The sequence below is a fragment of the Pinus tabuliformis genome, chromosome 5_1, assembly GCF_031772625.1.
Source record: "Pinus tabuliformis cultivar Carrire ecotype Pingquan chromosome 5_1, CPIR1, whole genome shotgun sequence".
Classification (NCBI taxonomy): Eukaryota; Viridiplantae; Streptophyta; class Pinopsida; order Pinales; family Pinaceae; genus Pinus; species Pinus tabuliformis.
In genome coordinates this window covers 648,718,644-648,735,813 of record NC_142305.1, presented here as the reverse complement: position 1 = coordinate 648,735,813, position 17,170 = coordinate 648,718,644, and positions in this window count along the sequence as shown.

Below are 17,170 nucleotides of genomic sequence, written 5' to 3'. Positions count from 1 at the left end.
AGGTAAAACTGATGACACAGACAAAGGTAAAGCACCTGAATCCGCTCACTATATTGAGGCACAATGTAACATTGGAGTAAATGAAGATTTGTTTAATGCTTCACTTGCTTCTTCGAAAAATGACTGGTTGCTTGATTCAGGAGCAACCTGTCATATGACTCATAGGAAAGATTTTTTTGAAGATTTCACTGATAATGTTGATGGAGCAGTATACTTTGCAGATCAGTAAAAAATCAAGCCATCAGGGCTTGGCACAATCAGGCTTAAACTGCGTGGTCTTCCAGACTTTCTTCTGGATCATGTTCTATATCTCCCACAACTCAAAAGAAACTTGCTGTCCCTGGTCCACATCCGCCAGCAAGGTCACTCCATTCATATGTTTGATGGCAAGCTTGAGATAAGAAAGGCATCTGACCACTCACTTGTCATGAGGGGTATAGAAGAAGAAAGACTTCTTAAACTGCAAGGAACTTCTGCTTATGCACAACATTTCTCATATATTTCTCATCATGAAGAAGGTACACTTCCATCAAGTTTATTATGGCATGCTAGATTTGGACATTTAAACTATGATAGTCTCCGCTTGTTGAAGAAAAATGGTGTTGCTGGTTTGCCTACAATTCCTAGAAAACATAAGCAATGTGATGCTTGCATTCTAGGAAAGCATAGCAAACAGTCTTTTCATGATTCACATTCAAGAGCACATAGGAAGCTTGAACTCATTCATTCAGATTTATGTGGTCCAATGCCTGTTTCTTCTGCAAATGGAAATAAATATATCATGACATTTATTTATGATTACACCAGAATGTGTTGGGTTTATTTATTGAAGAACAAATCTAATGCTTTTCAAACATTCAAGAATTTTCATAAATGGATTGAAAATGATGCACAATCTCATATTGGGTCTACTCGCACTGATAATGGAAAAGAATATACATCAAATGAATTTGAACACTATCTTCGCCAACATGGGATTAAACATCAAACAATTGTGCCTTATAATCCTCAACAGAATGGTGTAGCTGAAAGAATGAACAGAACAATTTTGAATATGGTACGATCCATGCTTTTCTTCAAAAATGTAAAGGCAATGTTTTGGGCTGATGCTGTTCTATGTGCTTCATATATAAAGAATATATGTCCATCTAGTGCTATAAGAAACAAGACTCCTTATGAATTGTGGTATGGACATGTTCCTTCGGTAAAACATCTCAGGATTTTTGGTTCCACCTGTTATGCTTTAATACCAAAGGTACATAGAAACAAACTTGGTGCTAGAAGTCGTAAGTGTATCTTCCTGGGGTATTCAAACACATCTAATGCATACCGCCTCTATGATGAAGTAAATAAAAAGTTTGTTTTATCTAGAGATGTCATTTTTCTTGAATCATCCAAATCTGACAATGTTGTTGAGCGGCAACTTGATCGCTTGGATAGATTCACAAAACCAAAATCATTTCAAGAGTTTGATAATCAGATTCCACATCTTGAAGGGGGGATTCCTATACTAGATCAACATGTGGAATCTTCTTCTGAAGAACAATCTCCCCTGCATGACACTCCAACAACGGATGATGCTTTAAGTGATGTAATTGATAGAATTGGGAGACTTAATCTTGATTCAGACCCAACTCAATCAACAGAGCAGCCTGGACCATCTCAGAAAGGTCCCCCAAAGTGGCTGACAAAGACACTTGAAAGTGTTCATCCTGATGAAATTGGAAAAACAGGAACCAGAAATACAAACCGACAAGATGGAGGTGATGTAGATAACTCTAATTCACCTGTTGATATGGATGTTGCTTATGATTGTGAATTGAACTTGTCTACAGATTTTGAACCAACTTCCTTCAAAGAAGTTGCTTCTCATGATGAATGGAAAGAAGCGATGCAGAAGGAGTATGATGCCCTCATAAAGAATGGCACTTGGAAGCTGGTTGATCCTCCATTTGGAACCAAACCAATTGGCTGCAAGTGGGTCTACAAGAACAAATACAAAGTTGATGGCTCACTTGACAAGCACAAAGTTAGGCTTGTGGTAAAAGGTTTTGCACAGAAGGAAGGGGTCGATTATGAGTAAACTTTTGCCCCCACAGCAAAATGGGCCACCATCCGGACACTCTTTGCACTAGCTGCTCAGAACGGTTGGAAAGTCCATCAAATGGATGTAAAAACTGCATTCTTGAATGGAGATCTAAAAGAGAATGTTTTTATGTCCCAGCCTGAAGGATTTGCTGTGAAAGGACATGAACATAAAGTATGCAAACTTGTGAAGTCCTTGTATGGCCTCAAACAAGCACCACGAGCCTAGTATGAAAAACTAACTGAGCATCTTCTGAAACTCAACTTCAATCATTTTGATTTTGATGATGCAACTTTATTTGTCAAGAAAGTTGGCAAAACAGTTGTATATCTTGTGGTATATGTAGATGATCTTTTAATGACAGGGAACAATGAAAGCTATATTGCATCCATAAAGAAAGAATTAGGAAATTTTTTTGAAATGACTGATTTGGGCTATGTTCATTACTATCTTGGCATTGAAGTAACCCAACATCCAAAGTCCATATTTCTTTCTCAAAAGAAATACATTGGAGATTTGTTAAACAGATTTGGAATGACAGAGTGTAATCCTCTTTCTACTCCAATGGAACAAAACTTGAAGCTCACATCTATTGAAGGAAAGGAATTTGAGGATGCAACAAAGTATAGACAGCTTGTAGGAAGTCTCATCTACCTCACTACTACCAGACCAGACACTTCATTTGCTGTTGGAATCCTCTCCAGGTTTATGCAAAAGCCTTGTGAGGGACATTGGTCTGCTGCAAAAAGAGTTCTAAGGTACTTGAAGGGAACTCAAGACCTTGGAATCCAGTATACACAGGTGGACGACTTCAACTTGATTGGATACTCTGATTCAGACTTCGATGGAGACAAAGAAACTGGGGTATCTACTTCAGGATATGCTATGAGTCTTGGATCAGGAGCTGTCTCCTGGAGATCACGCAAATAATCAGTACCAACAGATTCCACAACAGAAGCAGAATATGTGGCAGCAGCTGAAGCAACGAAAGAAATTGTGTGGCTCAGGAAAATTCTTGAAGATTTGCAGGTAAAACAAATACAATCAACTCCACTCATGATTGATAACACCTCTGCAATAAAGTTGGCCAAGAACCCAAAGTTCCATGATCGTACTAAGCACATCAATACTAAATGTCATCTGATCCGACATCATGTTGAGGCCAAAACAATCCATCTCCGTCATTGTTCCACAAACGAGCAAATTGCAGACATCTTCACCAAAGCGCTTGGAAGAGAAAAGCTTGAAAGATTCAGAACGATGCTTGGATTCACCAACATCCCTTCAGATTAAGGGGGGAATGTTGACACCTAATCCTCAACGGATGGGTGAACTGGACAGTCATCAAGAAGATGAACTGATCCGTCATATTTATGTATATAACTAATAGTTAGCTAATGAATAAATCAATCAGTTTTTTCTTCCGCTCATTTATTTTGGAGTTACCCTGGCCTGACAAATACATTCTTTTTTTTGTCTATAAGATAACAAATAAACCTAGCACAAATATTTATTTGTTAAATGTATATACTTTATCCATATATTATATAACTTTATTTATTAAATATATAAATAATCATTTATAAATAATTAATAAATACTCTATTTAATAATAATATGTTATTTTCAAATTTATTTATTAAATAATATATAATGTGATATCTCACCAATAAAAAAGATATGCTTAACAGCTACATAATAATATGTTATTTTCAAATTTATTTATTAAATAATATATAATGTGATATCTCACCAATAAAAAAGATATGCTAACAACTATTCATAATACATTGGTAGATAATTTTCATCAAACCAATATCATATACTCAAACTATTCTGAATATATTGATAGATAATTTTCATCAAACCAATCTCTTTAAATAAGTTATTGATTGTGATAAATTGTATCATCATTCTGTAAATTGATATGAATTTTATTATTAATCAATACCGTTTAGATACCTATTTTAAGTTTTGTCCCGTTAATCATATTCAAAATAAATATAGTTGGAAAAATATTTTAACACATGGCAAATTTATGCCCGGCACACTATTCTAAGCTGCAGTTAAAAATCCATGTGCACCGAACAGGGGTCCGTTCTCGTCCTCGATTACGTTATCAAAATTTAAGCCAAGGGCCCCTCCTCTCTCCAAGCCTAAATGGTGCAGACTTTAAGTCTAAAGTTGAATCTTAGATGTAATTTTGACCAGTTAGGATAAAGTTGGAAAGATAGGTGACTCCCTGAGTGAGACCTTCTCTTATATGTATATTAATGTATATTAAAGGTTACAAAAACCAGTTAGGATAAAGTTAGAAGGATAAATGTCTCTCCCCTTTTATATTTATTTATATATATATATCAAATGTTATAATTTTTGTTAAGTGATAAATTACTAAATTTATTGTCTAATGGGTTTAGATTTAAGGGTGGAAAGAGAGCAATTTTTCATCATTGGGCAATGTTTAATTTCCATACGGGTTTAATTTGGAGCCATGAGAAATCTTGAGGTAGTGGTCAAACAAGTGGTTGCACTCAGAGAGATTATACTAAATGGTCTATTTGGCTTGTGCACACATAAGTGGATCAAATCCAACCCCCATGTCCTCCTTTCAAAACAAGTGGTTGCACCCACAAAGGTTATATTAAATGGTTTTGTAACATGAAGACACATAAGTGGATCAAAGCCCAACCCCATGTCCTCCTTTAAAAAGTCTCATTGTTTGGATCGAGTGGTTGGGATAATCGATTATTATCCCCTCCACTTAGTTTCAATTCCCATGAGGCACATGTTTGGCTCGTTGTGAAAAGGCTGAGTAGGCTCCCCCACCCTTTGTGGAGTCTCAACTCTTGCTAAGTCATATTTTCGTAGTATATCTGGCTTACAAGTTGTTATATATATGGCTCCCCCACCCTCTGTGGAGTCTCATCTCTTGTTAAGTCATAAGTTCCTGGTATATATGGCTTGCAGATTGTATATATGGCTCCCCCACCCTTTGTGGAGTCTCAACTTTGCTAAGTCATAAGTTCCTAGTATATCTCGCTTGCAGGTTCTTGTATATATGACTCCCCCACCCTTTTTTGAAGCTCAGCTCTTGCTAAGTCATAATTCCCTGGCATATGGCTTGTGAGTTGTTGTATATATGGTTCCCCCACCATTTGTGGAGTCTCAACTCTTGCTAAGTCATAAGTTCTTGGTATATCTGGTTTGTGGACTGTTGTATATACCACTAGGTTTTACCCCATGCCTCACTCAGATTACTCCAAGGAGTTGGGTAAAAATAAAAAATAAAAAATAAAAAATAAAATACTAAATGTATCATACTTTGGTGGTTAATTGGTAGTGAAAATAAATTTTACTTATTATTATCCATGGATACATCATGACTCATCATCATCATTGAAGGGATACTACACCCACTAAAATGATGCATTAATATCACATAAGGGAGTACACTTTCACCCTTGTCAAATGATTATGGTTCTTGGACCATTAACTTATTTACTAGCTCTTAGCTAGTTAAAAGCAATTTTAGGAATAAATCCAAAACCAAATAGTGGTTTCTTCCTAGATAGTCTTTGCAAGAAAGTCATATCTTATACTACAATCATTAAAGTTATAATGGTGGATTCATGTGCTCTCAAGTAGCATGTAGCATTAGTCTCGTATTAATCCCTCACATGAAACCAAATACTAGCCTAAGTTGTTGTTTAACATTTTCCACCATTAAGGCTACAACAATGGGTCATGTTCTTTCAAGTAGCTTCTAGTTTTAATCCCATACATGAAACAAAAAATTTCCCCAAGATATAGGTTAACCTTTTTCCAAGGGAGAGATCAATGTTATATACTCATGTATTGATTTGTTTCAAAGGAACCAAACCTATCGTAACTCAATTTAATATTAGTCAGAGTGCAACCATCAATGGCTACTCTCCATGAATGTTTGCCATTGAGGACAACCATCATTTTCTACTCTTCATCATTCATAAGGGAGAGAACATGTATTGTCATTTAACATGTTTTATTTAACATGTTTCCTAATGTCTAAGCATCCACATGAAAGTCAACATAAAATAATATGTTTTTTAATAACACTTAAACCTTAAACCTATATATAAAATAAAACACTATTCCAATGACAATTTAAACTTTATATATATATATATATATATATATATAGATATAGATATATATATATATATATGTATATGGTTTGGGTCTTGATTGTCTCATTTGAAGCATATTCTATAAGAAGAGAAGAAATTTCAAGGGGTTTCCCCTTGGAGGGGTTTTGCCCTGGCTCTGAGCCTAAATTCTGTGACTATTGTCTTTACTAATTTTCTCTTGATAATTGTTTGTTGAAGAATATCTAATAAAGAAAACACAAGAAGATAAATAAAGTTCAGAAGCAATTATTACGATTAAGGAAAATCTGAATTAATAGCTGCTAATTGCATTTCCAACAACTATAAACCTTCATTAATACCATGTGTTCCCCACAATGCTCCTCCATATTTACATTATGTATCTTGAGTTCCCCTTCACCAATTGCATACCTCAAGTACACCAATTATTGTAAATAAAATTCACATTTCTTAAGGTTTCTTGATAATTAATGCTTTTCTAAAGTCTCTAACACCTACATGAGATGTGAGATATGCTATTCCCAAGTAGATCTGTAAACCAATATATCATCTATGTACAATATTACAAATGGATCTAGAGAGGGCATAATACATCATTCATGAAACACAAATGTAGATAGTGCATTCATAAACCAAAAGGAAATGCCAACCATTCATATATCCTTTGCCTTGTCTTAAAGGTAATCTTTTGGGTCTCTTCTTTTTTAGCTTGTATCCTTTGATATCTCAATTTGAGATCCAACTTGGTGAAGTACTTTGCATATATGTTATAAATAATCTAGCAAGTAATTGTTGTTGGGTAGAGGGTATTGGCTGTAGAGGGTGATCTTATTCAAGGATATATTATCGATACACATTCTCCATGTCCCATCCTTATTGTGTACTACAACAATAGGTAACCCAAAAGGTGTGTTTCTTGGTTGAATTAACCCTGTCTTCAATAGTTGCTACAATTGTTTATTCACTTCATTTTCTTCTAGAATAGTTTTTTTGTAAATCCCTATGTTTCATAATAGGGAGATAGGTAAAAAGTGCAATTTCATGCTCCATTTCCTTCTTATGATCCTAGAGAACCTCCATGTATTCCAACCAAGCCTCTCCAACTAATGTTACTACACTTTAGTACATCCTTCTAGAGTTTCATTTACATTTACTGATTCATTTCTTGGTTGATTCTCTCTTCAAAAGAGAAACACAAGCTTCTTAGTAGAGTTGGTCAATTTCTTGGTTTAGTTAGAATTTACCAATGTGATATTGAATTCAACTTCATGTACATTAATGATAAAGGACTTTCCATCCTTGATTAAGTCATATTATGTTTCTCTCCTAATTAAGATTAAACCCTCATGCATATGTAGGGGCTTCCAAACACTACATTACACACATCAAGTGGTACTACATACAATTCCAATTCATCAGTATAGTTTGCACTTATATAAAATTTGATATTACATGGCATAGTTACATTGAGCTTTACATCCTTATTTACTGATCCCAATTGATACAAGTGAGGATGGTCATGAAATTCCAATCCAAGTTCATTAATCAAATATGAGGTTGGCCTATGAACCATAATCAAATAGAGCATCCACATTTGTCTTCTTCACCTAGATCTTAATATGTAACTGTTTAGTCATGTCGTTCTTTTTCTTTTCATGAAGTTTTTTTCATATTCACCACCTCTTGCAATGTAGTGTAGATAATTTCTTTTCATACACAAGTGATCTCTTCTCTACTTAGTTCCTTGAGCTCGCTACTAGCATGTTTTTCTTGGAATCTATGTTATGGGTCCTTAGATTTAGTTCGATGTAGCTTTCAACACTTACATTCGATGTGAAAATAGACAACACATTAGTTATACTAGTTGTTTGATTCCTTGCATTGATGTGTAGTGGTTCTTGTGTTCTTCTTTTATTTTCACATGATCTCCTTTCCCTCCTTGGAAACATTTTAGTGGTCTTTTTGGTTGGCCCTATAACTTTAGTTAGGAAAATGAAATCTTTTACTCATCCCCTGTTATTAACACTGAAATAAATTTCTAGCTATTGTAACCATTGATTTGATTTAATAACATCAATCTCATCTCTGTAAGGTTTTAAGTCCAATTTCACTTCATTTTAAAATTGTTTGGGAAAAAATTATGGAACTGGAACTTTCTCTCTTTCTATAGCACTTTTTTCAACTCTTTTTCTACATCTTTGTCATCTTCAAATATCTTGTCTAATCCAATTTTTTTTTTGTTAGAGATACCATAATCCTAACAAGTTCCAAAATTGTTCTCTAACGCTACCATGAGAATACCCATTTTACAAGATGTTAACCACTTTGCTTTTAAAATTGAAAATTGAAAATTTATTATTTTTAAAATTAAATGTTACACTGACAATTTAGTTTGAAATTTATTTCAAACAATGAATATAAGAATGTATTATAAATAAATAAAAAGTAGCTTATTGATGCTTTACAGGGATGATGCAGTGTTTGATCTTTCAACCTCATCGATGTAGAACGGATATATAAAGCAAAGAAAACAAATCAATATATAATGTGTACAACGAGGAAAAAAGAAGCGCTTGTCTTACACAGAGGACTCATAGATAGGGAGGAGTTTTTAAGGATGCGTGAAAATGACTTACATAAAGAAAAAAGGGAAAACACTACATTCTTTTCTAGACAACCAAGGAGAGCATCAAAATGATTTGTTAATTGTATCCTGCAAATTATAATATAAACACTACTTTCTTTATTATGTGAAGTGGGATGAGCTGCAATGAACAATTACAGCATTAGCCCGACCTTTTTTTTATTATGTGCATTGGGACGAGATGCTAATAGCAACTTTACTGCAGGAAGTGAAATATATATATATATATATATATATTTTAATAATTTTTTATTAAATATATATTTAATAAAATAATTAATAAAATTTATAAAATTAATATAACAAAGTTTTCTAATAACTTTGTAGTTTACTATTTAATAGTTATGTTATTCTCACCTGATCAAATAATTAATACATTTTATTGTCCTGAGAACTCCCACTTGGCACAGACTCCAATTAGATAAAATATCCACAACTTAAGTCCATATAAATTAAGTAAAAATAAAACGACTTTAGCCACCCAGCTAAAAATTGCACTTTTGTTTGATTACAGTAATTTCTTCCCTGGGTATCAAAGCTCTCAAGTTTTTGTCAGAGGAAATTGCACTTTTGTTTGTTTACAGTGATTTCTTCCGTGGGTATCAGAGCTCTCAAGGTTTTTTCAGAGGAGAAAGCAAAACAATATACTCGGTTGGGTTACAAACCGTATAAATATAACAAGAAAACATGCATTATTTTAGTGGAGAAGCTAGAATAACAAGAAAATATACATTGTTTTATTCCATTACATTAGTTAAAAAATCCATTTTTTCATATCGAATTTTTAGGTTTATTTTACTTTTGAATCACTTAAACAAACTATCTCGTTTTTGGATCTATATTGTTAAGTTTATTTTACATTTTGACCTCCTAAAAAACATTTAAACAACGACTCCATCATCATCATGCTTACAGCCTTACAATAACACACTTATTGAAAAGTATAACAAATTCATTGAATAAGACTACATGTTTGAAGCTTCTCCATTTACATTTAAAAAAAAATTATAAAAGATTTTTTTCATAAATTAACTTAACATATGCCATTTTTTTATGGAAATAAGATTTATAATATTTTTTTATAGTTTATTTTTTATTATTAGATGAGAAAATTTTAAATTCATTTTTTATCAAATTAAATTTTAATTTTTTATTTAAATAACTAATGTTTTTAAATATTGTAATAACCCTATGATCATAGTTGTATCTTTACGATAATACACCTATTGAAAAGTATGATAAGTTCTTTCACCAAAACCACATACTTCAAAGCCTTTAATTCTTCCTGAAATATCAAAAACATTTCTTTAATCATTACAATTTAATATATTATATTTAATTATTTCAATTAATTTAACAACATTTTTTTAACATAACTATGTGAGAATAATTTGTTTATTGTAGATTCTATATTTATCATTGCAATGTTTTGCAATATTTGAACCAAATTATGTATGGAATTTTCTCTCACTATTTAAATATTAACATATATAATAACTTATACACATTAGGGCCAAATTACACTACAATATTGATAAAAAATTACACTACAATATTGATAAATGTCCATAGAAACATTATAATTTAATAGTATATACAATAAAACAAAGTGAAAATGAAAAGATATATAACCATAACCATAGTGTAAAACATTAAATATATATATATATATATATATAAAATGAACTTTTAAGGTGTTTTTTTAAACCGAGCCTCATCATTATGCTCATCACAATAACATATCAATATTTTGTGATATTTGTTATAATTAAAAAATTCATAAATAGGTAAAACTAAAAGACATCTTTAAAAAAATAAAAAAAATCAATAAGAAAATGAGTGAATTATTCAAATTCAACCTAAGCTACCAAAAAACAACATTTCTAATAAATTCAATAAAAACATAAATAAATTTATATTAAAGAAAAATATATATATTTTTTTCAAAATATTTAAGTGTTACTTAATTAGGTTTCTTATATATATATATATATATATATATATATATTATTTTTGACTAAACAGTAATATTACTTTATTTTTTTATTCAATACACATAAACATTCTAGTATGTTATTGAAAATTCACCTTTTAACGTTAAACTCACAGGATAAAATCATTATTACATTGTTTTCAAAACTAGGTTTCATTGATAGATACATTAAATCCATCATGAAAAGTGCATTTAAAGTGAATAAAACAATTTTGACTCTTTTTTAATTTGTATCTTATTGTTTTGTTATGTAGTGCGTTGTACAAGAAACATTGTTTTCATGTGCTTGCACCTAGTACATGTCATGTGTCAAAGTCAAACATTATAGGAACTTAAAGTCTATTGGACTATTTGGTTGGCATTATTATTAGTTTTGCTTATAGGTTTGTTTCAATTTAATACATATATATTTACATATTTATTCCCTATGAATAAAACACATTATTTAGAAATGGGAAAATGTGTGAAGGTAGATTTGATCACCTCTTTCAATTGTGTTTACATAGAACTCAATATTTTGGTTGATAAATTATCAAAAAATGGACTCTAAAGTTTAGGACTTCAGACTAGATTATTCTACTTGAGTTTAGAAATGGTTTTCTTGTCAACATTATTTATAAGTCAACATTTTTTTCATGGATTAGTTTATATATATTATATCTAATAGTTTAGTCAACATTTTTTTCTTGGATTAGTTTATATGTATTATATGTAATATGCAAAGGCATCTCCTATATGCCCCCCAACCATAGGTCGTTACAGTGTGGGGGAATTTTTTGTACATGGTCGAGCTCGTGATAGATCACGTAGCCCACTCAGAGTGTGTGTTCCACTCATAGATCCTACCTCTAACACCAGTCAAAGTGTCAAAGGAACTGTTTCTATCTCTGTTGATGATCATGCTACCAACAGTGGACCTTCTTCACCTGTTTTAGGTACACCTTCTGCATTTTTAAATTCTTTTTAAAATTTATTTGTTTATGCCTTGAAATTGTCTTAAATTTTTAAATCATATTCAACTAATGTGTTTGAATTTAATGTATATGTTATTATGCTTCTATTTTGTTAAATATATATGTTAAATTATGTTTATGATTTGTAAACCCTCAATAGGGTGAAGCTGAGGATCAGAGTGCAACATCGACCCCTCCGTGGGACAATGCTACAAGTAGTATCACATTGGAGGATGTTATGGCCCAACATACGAGGATCACACGAGAGTTGTGTAACACACTAATAGGTCACCTACTAGGCATAGTTTGTATTTGATGTTGGATAACATCAATAGGTTGATCGAGACATACCAGAGGTTGGGCCCATAGAGCTGCCTCCTACATTCCATATAAAGGATTAGAAGGCATGAGGTTAGAGGCCGACATACTTGGGAGGTGGTGAAATAGGCCCCCAAGAACATTGATGTTCGTGGGGAGTTATTAGACATCCCTTTGGATCGCCCTACTAGACATAAAGGTCCGATTCTACTCAAATATTTTAAGAATGTTGTTGCAATGCATTTTGTGTATGATCAATTCATTGAATCTTGGGGCTTGTTTCCCCACCATGACGGGGTCACCCTTTATTTTTCTAAGCATATATATGCATAATTCATGCTACATATGAGGCCAGATTACACTAATACTAGATCTCATTATTATGGACCTTACTTGGGACATACCTATGATCACGACGAAGCTTGTAGGGACCTTAGGCATGTACCACCATCTCCGAGATTGTTGCTACTACTGTCTCGGAGCATGGTATTGTCGGCAAAGCAAGAGGAGTCATTGTAGCTCAGTTCTAACACTAGGGATACCATTGCAGATAGCATGAAATGTCATTAGTCAATGCACATGTTGCATTGGATAGAGAGATTAGTAGACTGCCACCATTGCCTCATGATTTACCAGTTCCTTTGTATGAAGATTCATTTCTCGTGATTTTACTCGTTGAACAACATATATGTGTCGTGATTCTATCCATGACACTTGGAGGTGTACAACCTGCACGATACATCGTCAAATTATGCATAATTATTTATATTAATTTAGTTCGTATTAGATTGCATTTATATTAGTAAGTTCATGATAACATGTAGACACAACCCAACTACATGGATGAGCTTATGAGGTCATCCGAGGGGGAAGTTGATCAGCTAGACCATCCTCCACCAGTGCATATTTCCATGGATTCTCCTCCACCTCCACCTCCACCTCATAACACTCATGTGGAGGAGAGTCACTATGTACAACCACATGGACCAATAGTTGAGGTAAACTTTTTTATTCCTAAGATTTCAACTATATATATATGTATATATATATATATATATATATATATATATATATATATATATATATATATATATATATTAAGTTACATGCATGCTAATTAATTCATAGACTAATTATAATTTGTCCTTGCCATTGTGTACATGGGCCCATATGCAGAGTGTTGTCGATGTCGCAGTTATGTGGACACATGAGTGGGATGATGGGTATAAAGGCATGTTGCCAATGCGGGTACATCGATCCAATCTCCAATCTTTGAGCCATAGTCAGGGGAGCACCAAACCTAGATTCATCAGACACCCATCCTATCTGACTTGCATTTGGAATTGAGTGAGGTTGTTAGCTTCATATATGTAATTAAAAATGTGGTTCAAAATCATTTATTTCCATATTTTATTTTATTTTATATCTATATATATATATATATTTGTACAAATAATGATCAAATTAATTTGAATCTAAATGTGTTATATTGCAATACCGGATTATGGACACTTATTTTACGTAGTAGAACTCACATAGGAGTTCTGGTGTTACTTAGAGTGGATAGTTTTCAAGCCCATTTCATAGGGCACATTCACATGTGATATGTAGACATTGTATATTTTCATACATAGACAATTTATGGATGTATATGAACATTATTTCAAGTTAAGGATGCCTATTATTCAATTTATGGATGTTCATGTTATATTTTTAATGTATATATACTTTCATATGGATATTTTATTGATACTTTTAGTTTATGGATTTGTATTAATCTTGTTTATGGATGTTTATTAATTTTTAAAGTTTATAGATTTGTTAAAATTATTTCGCTAGTTTAAGTTTTTTCCTATATATTATAACTTTTATTAAAAGAATATAACAATTTTGATTTCTAGTTTCATAGATTAGTACAATCTTAAGCTATGATGCAAGTCAATTTGATACTTAAAATGAACTAAAATATATGATGGTTCAATTAAAATACACAAATAGGATTGAGTTAAGTTTTAAATTCAATTTTAAAATATGTGTGGTCAACAACAAATAAGTTTTATTCAATTTTATTTATTTTGAGGTCAACTACAAGATCTTAGTCATAATATGATATTTAAGTCATATATATTGGAATTTAATATGTACTAAAAAACAATTAATGATATATGTTTCTATAATTTTATCTATAATTAAATATTAACTTTCCTAAATTTACTTGGCTATCTCAAGGTTCAAGTAAAAAACACAAATGAAATTGAAATAAGTTTTATTCAATTTTAAAAGATGCCTTGTAAACAACAAATAAGTTTTATTCAATTTTATTCCTTTTGAGGTCATCGACAAGAGCTTAGTCATAATATAAATACAATCTTACTATGATGCAAGTCACCTTGATACTTAAAATGAACTAAAATATATTATGTATCAATTTAATATTGAGTATAGAAATACTTACAATCATGCTTCATATTGCCTTGTAGAAAATGTTTTTTAGTGTAATCAACATGTATGTTGTGACAATTCAATTTTAAAAATAAATTATTTGAGTTCTAAAGTCATATATACTATAATAAAAAAATCTATATATGAATTTTTTTGTGACCCATCCTTATACCATTGCATGTCAACATTTTAAAGTATAAGTATTTCAATTAATTTCTTGTCTCACGGTTCAATTAAAAAGCACAAATAGGATTGAAATAAGTTTTATTCAATTTTAAAATATGTAATGTAAACAACAAATTAGTTTTATTCAATATTATTTCTTTTGAGATTATCTACAAGAGCTTAGTCATAACATGATATAAGTCAATCATATTGGAATTTAATATAGGTAAAAAACAATATATGATAACATTTCTACAATTTTAGATATAATGTTATCATCTTTCCTAAATTTACTTAGCTATCCAAGTACTTCAATCAATTCCTTATGATTGAAATAAGTTTTATTCAATGTTAAAAGATGTGATGTAAAAGTTACAAATAAGTTTTATTCAATTCTATTTTGTTTGAGGTTAGCTATAAGAGCTTAGTCATAACATTATATGTGTGTGTGTGTGTGTTTGTTTCATTTTTTACAATCTAATATGAACCATGGAAAATGAGAATAATAAGTATGTAGATAATTACAAATAGTTTACAGTGTCAAGAAGCAAACATTTCAATTAAGTGAATATTTTATTTGAGATAAAAATTCAAGTATTTTATTTATGGTTGAATTACTAGAACATAGAAATAAATGCATGTCATCAATAATTTTTTTGTGCTTGTACTGAATTCAATGCACAATGTTAATCTAATTACCATGAAATTAATATACACCATACATATAGTTACATCAAATTAGAAATGAACATCTTCATTGAAACCAATGTATCTAATGCAAGCAATCATATAGGATGAGAAATCAACATCTACACTAAAATCAATGCATAAAATGCAAATAATCAAATAGGATTAGAAATCAATATCTACACTAAAATCAATGTATCTACTACAAGCAATGAAATAGGATTAGAAAACAACATCTACACAAAAATCAATGCATCTAGTGCAAGAAATCAAATAAGATTAGAAATCAATATCTACATTGAAATCCATGCATCTAATGCAAAAGAAATTCTTCACTTTCTCTACCCCCTCACTCCATATATATATATATATATATATATATATATATATATATATATATATATATATATATCCCTCCATTTCTCCTTCTTTGTCTCTCTATATCACCCCCAAACATACTCTCTCTCTCTCTCTCTCTCTCTCTCTCTATATATATATATATATATATATCCCTCCATCTCTCCTTCTTTGTCTCTTTATATCACCCCCAAACAACACACTCTCTCCCTTCATATCTATCTATATCTCCCTCCCTCCCTCTCTCTTTATCTCTCTTATTCCCTCTCTCCCCCTTCCATCTATATCTATATCTCTCATTTTTTCTCCTTCTTCTTCTCTCTATATCACCCCACAAACATACATTATTTCTCCATACTATTTATATCTCTCTCCCTCTCCCTTTCTCTCCATCTCTTCCCCTCTGTCTCACCTTCTATCTATTTCCATCCGACTCTCCTCTCTCCCTCTCTCTCCCCACCTTTCTCTCTTTATGTCTTTCTTCTTACCTCTCTCTCCCCCCTCCAACTCCAGCTCTCTCTCTCCTTACCTCTGAAGTCCTCTCTCTCCATCCCTCTGAAGTCCTCTCTCTCTTACTTTATCTCTCTCCCTCCCTCTAAAGTCCTCTCTCTCTTCCTTCATCTCTCCCCCTTTCTCTTCCACCTCCCCCCCTCTCTCTCTTTTCATCCTCCAACTCTCTCACTATCTCCCTACCTCTCTAATTCTCTCTCCCCCTTCTCTCCATCTCTCCTTATTTTTCTTTCTATCTCATCCCCAAATATATATAATCTCTTTCCATCTCTTCCTTGTCACTCCCCCTCTCTCTCCAAATTTCTCGCTCTATATGTCTTTCTTCTTCCCTTCATATCTTTTCCTGCAACTCCATCTCTCTCTTCTTCTCTTTCTCCTCCACTCTCTCCTCCTCTCCCTCTCTCCATATTTGTGTCTGTCTCTCCCTCTTACCCTTCTCTACCTCTCTCTTTCCTCTCCTTCTCTCTTTCTTCACTCCTCTTCTCTCTCCCTCACTTTATCTCCATCTCTCCCTTGTCACTCCCTCTATGTCTCCACCTCTATCACTCTAGGTATTTTTTCTTCCCTCCCATATATATTTGGAGCTAATATATATCATAATATATTAATATATATTATAATATAACAAATTTTATATTATATTAAAGTTAATATTATATTGATACAAAATTAATAATTTAATAATAATAATAATAATTTTTAAATATTAATATTAGATTTAATAAGGTTTCTACATGACATGATAACAAAAGTTATATTAAAATTTGGAATTTTAATGTGGTAAAATTTTTTGTGGAAGGTAAATTTACGATCCATTCAAATTCAAGGTATAAGATAAGGTATCTTTTAAGCATGAACAAACATACT